The sequence below is a fragment of the Chrysochloris asiatica genome, unplaced genomic scaffold (genome assembly GCF_000296735.1).
Source record: "Chrysochloris asiatica unplaced genomic scaffold, ChrAsi1.0 scaffold00118, whole genome shotgun sequence".
Lineage (NCBI taxonomy): Eukaryota > Metazoa > Chordata > Mammalia > Afrosoricida > Chrysochloridae > Chrysochloris > Chrysochloris asiatica.
In genome coordinates, this window is record NW_006408636.1 from 2,384,057 (window position 1) to 2,390,362 (window position 6,306).

A 6,306-nucleotide genomic window follows, 5' to 3' on the forward strand; every position below is an offset into this window, starting at 1 on the left:
CACTTTGGGTAGCCAATGTCCAAGTTGCCAATCCCCGTCTACTCTGTGTATGGAAGGGGTGGGAATGATCCTTGCTGTAAAGATTTTTATGGCTATTCCTTTCTCTCCCCCTCCAGTGTCTATTTTATAATGGTATGCAACGTAAACCAAGGTTGAAAAGACAGCCAACCATCTTAACATTATTTCCCCCCTTTTCCCCATTCCAACCATGTCTCAATCCCTGTATCCCAGAATCTTGTTGTTCCAAGGTTTTGCATGCATCCTTATTTACCTCTGTCCCACTTAGCCCATGCAAACCTGCCTAATTGTTCTCCCATCTGCTTTGTTCTTCCATTCCCCTCCCCCTTCTTGCATATTGCCCCCCTCCCCAGCACCCAAACTATCCTGTGTTTATTCCTGACCTGTGCTCCATGTTCCCCTCCTTCCCCTCACCCCACTCCCCACATCCCAGCAACCAGCAAAGAATCCCCCCCTCCTTTAGTATGGGTTCTTTCTTCCATCTTCTTTTGATGCTTTCTGCATCATTCAATATTTTGTCCATAGAATCCTTCGATACTTCAAGTCAAGGCTTGAATTTTTTCCTCAGTTCCCTCAGCTTCAGGAATGCTGAATGTGTACTTCCATTTTGGTTTTCTAACTACAGATCTTTGCACATTTCGTTGTAATATTTGACTTTGTCTTCTTAAACTGACCTTTCAAATTTTCTATTTAGCTCTTTTAACTCCTCATTTCTTCCATTTGACTTAGCATCTCTACACTGGAGAGGAAGTTTCAGCATCTCCTCAGGCATCAGTTTTGTATTTTCCTTTCTTTCTTGTCTTTTTAATGACCTTTTGCTTTGTTTAAAAGTTTTTATTGTGAGGTTTACATGGGAGAACATCAGCTTTACACTCATCCTGTCGTAGTTTGTGTCATTGCAATGATTACAATCCCCTCCATGCATCACCAAATAACCCTAAAGGGAACACCACACAGCCCACACCACCCCCCACTGGCCACCAGCACACAGCCCTTCTCCCTCCCTGAGTCCAGTGTCCCCAGCCACTCCATCTATCCACACCATCTTCTCTGTCTCTATCCCTGGCATCACTGCCTCTCTGGGTAGGGTCACACTCTCAGCTCTTCTCACTTGATGGTCCAGGGACCTCTGCTCCTGGGCTGTAAAATCAATCATTCTCCTCCTTTTGTCAAAAAACATCTACCTCTATATTTCCTAGCCTCATAGTCAGTCCTGATGGCAATTATTCACTATTGTACCACAAGAGTCTTATCCCCATTTCCTTTTGCCAGACCTTTTACTTTCTTCCTGGATGATGTTCTTGATGTCATCCCACAACTCTTCTGGTCTTCAGTCTTTAGTGTTTAATGCATCAAATCTGTTCTTGAGATGATCTCTAAATTCAGGTGGGATATATTCAAGATCATAGTTTGACTCTTGTGGACTTGTTTTAATTTTCTTCAGCTTCAGCCAGAACTTGCATATTAGCAATTTATGGTCTGTTTCACAATCTGCCCCTGGCATTGTTTTGGCTGATGATATGGAGTTTTTCCACAGATGTAGTAAATTTGATGTCTGTGTATTGCATCTAGTATTTAAAAAAGGTATTTATAATTAAGAAGTCATTGGTCTTGCAAAATTCTGTCAGGTGATCTCCAGCATCGTTTCTATCACGAAGGCCATGTTTTCCAACTACTGATGCTTCTTCTTTGTTTCCAACCTTTGCATTCCAATCATAAGTAATTATCAATACATCTTGAATTCATTTTAGATCAATTTCAAACTGAATAAGTTGGTAGAATTCTTCAGTTTCATCTTCCCTGGCTTTAGTGGTTGGTGTCTATATTTGAATAATAATTGTATTAACTGGTTTTCCTTGTGGACGTATGGATATTATCCCATCACAGTCCAGGTTTTACTTCAACACAGATCTTGATATGTTATTTTTGATGATGACTGCAACACCATTCCTCCTCAATTTGTCATTCCTGGCATAGTAAACCACGTGATTATCAGATTTTAAATGGCCATGCCAATCCATTTCAGCTCACTAATGCCTAGGATATTGATATTTATGGGTTCCACTTAATTTTTGACAATTTCCAATTTTCCTAGATTCATACTTTGTACATTCCAATTATTAATGGATGTTTACAGCTGTTTCTCTTCATTTTGAGTTGTCCCCCACCAGTAAATGAAGGTCTTGAAGGCTTTACTCTATTTGTGTCATTATGGTCAACTCTACTTTGAGAAGGCAGCGCTTCCCCAGTTACATTTTAATTGTCTTCCAACTTGAGGGGCTCATCTTCTGGCACTCTTTATCATGTTTCAATATTTAATATTCTGGTGCTTACAATGTTCCATTATTACTCATAAGGTTTTCAGTGACTAAATATTCAGAAGTAGTCTGTCTCTCCTTCTTCCTAGTCTGTCTTTGTCTGGAAGCTCAGCTGACATGTGTCCACCATGGGTGACCCTGCTTGTATTTAAAATGCCAGTGGTATAGCTTCTAGCATCACAGCAACACATGTCACCACAGTACGCCAAACTGACAGACGAGTGGTGGCATAGTTAGGTGGGATTATGTAAATAAGGGAGTCCTGGTGTGGCACTGCAAGATAATGCACTGGATTGCAAGATCAGTTTGAACTGCAAGGTCAATGGTTTAAACTCACCACCAGCTGCTCCTTGGAAGCCATTTACAGGTTTGGTATGAATCAGAACCGACTCGGTGGCACTAACAACAACAATGTGCAAATAAGGTATGTGTGGCACACCAAGTGAACTGGAAAGCCTGCTAATAATGGAAATAAGGTGCATGGAACTCTTTGGTGTTGGGACCATGCAAATAAGATGTATGAAAACTTAAAGAAAGGATTGGTCAATTTTGTCATTTTGCTAGGTTTAAAGGGACCAATCCAAGAATCAGTAAAGGAGACCTCATTACCACCAGAGAGAAGAACCAAGAGCAGAACACATATTTTGGACTCTGGTTACCTGTGCTGAGTACCTCCCACACCCAGATGACAGAGACATTTGTAATACTAGAGATGGTTTGATACGGTGAGAAGAGGCAGCAAAGAAACAGTGACAGCAGAACTAGAAGATTGGGGTGAGAAGGTGAACTAGACCCAGGTGGCTACAGTGGGTTTGCCAACTCACAGATCTAAAGAGTTGAGTGCCATTGGGCTGAGGGTTACTGATGGAGTGGTGTGCCTCTGGGTACTTATTGAGGAGCAAAAGAGCTCTGTAACAGTTACCTGTGCAAGGCAGAGTCCAGGTTAAGGGGCCAAGAGAGAGGCCTGCCTGCTGTCACAGCCAAGAAGCTGTTTTGACCAACATCCTGAGTCATCCCTTATGTTGAATTGTAACATGTGACTACTCTAATAAACCCCATAATGTGATTATAGTCTGTGAGTTCTATGTGAACATTGCAACACATTATCATACCCAGTATAGAAGTAGAGAGTGACATGGGAGGGACAGGTGGTGTCAGAATTGGTTAAAAAAGGTTGGAGAGTGGAGGTATGTTTGACCCTTACCTCATAGCAATCAGCCTTGGCCTGATGTTGATCTTGATTCCTCTCCTTCCTCTTGTGAAGTTAGATGAAGAGGTGTAACATCTAACCATGGCAGCACACTGTTTTTACAGTTTCTGATCTGGATAGTTAATGGTAGTAGCTGGGCATCATCTCATTCTTCTGGTCTCCAGGTAAATAAGGTGGTGGCTTGTGTAGAATATTAGTCCTGTGGACAAGTTTCATCTCTGAGTCTTTAGTTCCCTTCTTTCCCTTTTACTATGAACCTGTAGAAACCAATAGTTGTATCTTAGATGGTTGCTCACAAGCTTTTAAGGCCCCAGATGCTACTCACCAAAATAGAATGTAGAACAAAAATTTTACCTACCATATTATGCCAATGACCTAGTAACCACCAGTGATCATTGATTTCAATATGTATACCTATTTTTGTCTTTTTATAAGTGAGATCATACAGTATTTGTCCTTTTGTGTTTGACTTATTTTAATCATAGTGTCCTTCAGATTAATCAGCATTATATTTTGAGAATTCATCATTATTCTTTATGGTTACTTAAGAAGGAATCCTGGTGTGGTGCTGTGGAATAATGCACTGGAGTGCAAGGTCATTTTGAACCACAAGGTCGGTGGCTGAAATTCACTAACTGCTCCTCAGCAACCCTATGCAGGATCCCTATGAGTCAGAACCCACTCGATGGCACTTAACAACAACAGTATTCCATTGTTTGTACTTTATCTATTGATGGGCACTTAGGTTGCTTCCATACGTTTGCTATTGTGAATAGCGCTGCGATGAACATATGCCTGATTGTGTTTTAGTGTTAGGTATATACCTAGAAGTTTCATACCATTTTCAATAGTGGTTGTATGATTTTACAGTCCCACAATCTCAGATCCTTGCCAGCATTTGTTGATTTCTTTTTTTTGATCAGTGCCAGCCATTCTAGCTGGGTGAGATGGTATCTCATTGTAGTTTTTATATGATCACCCTACTGATCTCAAGCATCTTTTCATGTGTGCCTTAGGAGCTCTGGTAGTGTAGTGGTTATGAATTGGGCTGCTAATCATAAGGTCAGCAGTTCAAAACTACCAGCTGTTCTGTGGGAGAAAGATGAGGCTTTCTGCTCCCGTAGAGACATACAGCCAGGTAGACTTGTGTGGCTACAGTCAGGCAGACCTAAGTCCCAGGTCAGGCGGACCAACATCCCAGGCAAATTCCTGTTCGTGTCAGAACAATGGGAATTTAGATAAACAGGAAAAGAGTCTCCACTCACTGTGGCCACACAAGTCTACCTGTCTGTGTCCGTTCTGTCACCACATCTATTTAACATTTATATGTCTCTCATTGTCTGTGTGAATGGATGTCTGATTGTTTTTTTGCAGGAACCTGATCCTTGCAGCTCCACAGCAAATAGCCACGGAGTCTGATTGGGCCCTCACCTGTGGTTCTGTGGTCATGTCATAAGACATAATGGTGACTTAGCTCTGGTAGCGTAGTGGTTACGAATTGGGCTGCGACCTTAAGGCCAGCAGTTCGAAACTACCAGCCGCTCCGCGGGAGAAAGATGAGGCATTCTGCTCCCGTAAAGATTTACAGCCTCGGAAACCCTGTACAGGGTCGCTATGGGTCGGAAACGACTCGACGGCAGTTAACAACAACAACATGTCTCTCATTGTCTGTGTGAATGGATGCCTGATTGGTTTTTTTTTGCAGGAACCTGATCCTTGCAGCTCCACAGCAAATAGCCACGGAGTCTGATTGGGCCCTCACCTGCGGTTCTGTGGTCATGTCATAAGACATAATGGTGACTTACCTCCCCTTGTCAGGAGACTGACCAAACCTGGGATCACGGGTGCACCTTAGCCAAGATGGACCTAAGTTCCTGAGAGGGATGCGGCCAGGCAGGCGGCTGAATAGGTCTTAGATTCTTTTGTCTTTAATGGACTTCTCATTCTGCCTCACAATTAAGTTCTTTGTCTGTCTTCCTATTATTGTCATTATCACTTTGTTGTTGTTGTTAAGTACCTCTGAGTCATTCCAACTTATAGTGATCCTGCACAGGGTTTCTGAGGCTGTAAATCTTTATGGGAGCAGAAAGTCTCATCTTTCTCCCACGGAACAGCTGGGAGTTTTGAACTACCAACCTTGAGGTTAGCAGCCCGATTCGTAACCACTACGCTACCAGAGCTCCTTTAGGACTCTGAAAAGTGTCCCCTGAAGAGTGGACCTATCTCTCCAAGCTACTCTTAGTTATCTGTTTCTTTCCTGTCATCCTTTGCCTTTTCAGGGCTCAGTATCTCCCTTGATCCTTACCTGTTTTCAATGTCCCATCTCTGCCTAGATGGATTTCAGCTCTTTTAATCTTCTATCCTCCACGAACTCCAGGCCGCTCCTCCCTTTGTCTTCCAAAGCAGCAGAGAATTTTTGACCTTTTTGTATGACTTCCTCCTCTAGGGGACCTTCTGCCACCACTCTCCAGACGAGAACAATTTTTATTCACTCTGCCTTTTTCTCCTCTTAGTCTTCTTTCCATTCCCTTACCCCTCATTAAGGCCTCATATTAATCCTGTGGAGCAGTTAGTGGGCTCAAACCATTGATGTTGTAGTTAGCAATCCAGTGCTTATCATATAGAGCAACAGTGCTCCAAATGAGACTATGAAAAACAAAATCAAGACATTGGTGGAGGGAAGAAAATTTGGAAAATCAGGAGATATTGAAATGGGCCAGTCTCGGTCTCGAGGCATGTTGCTTGACTGCATGTTAAAAA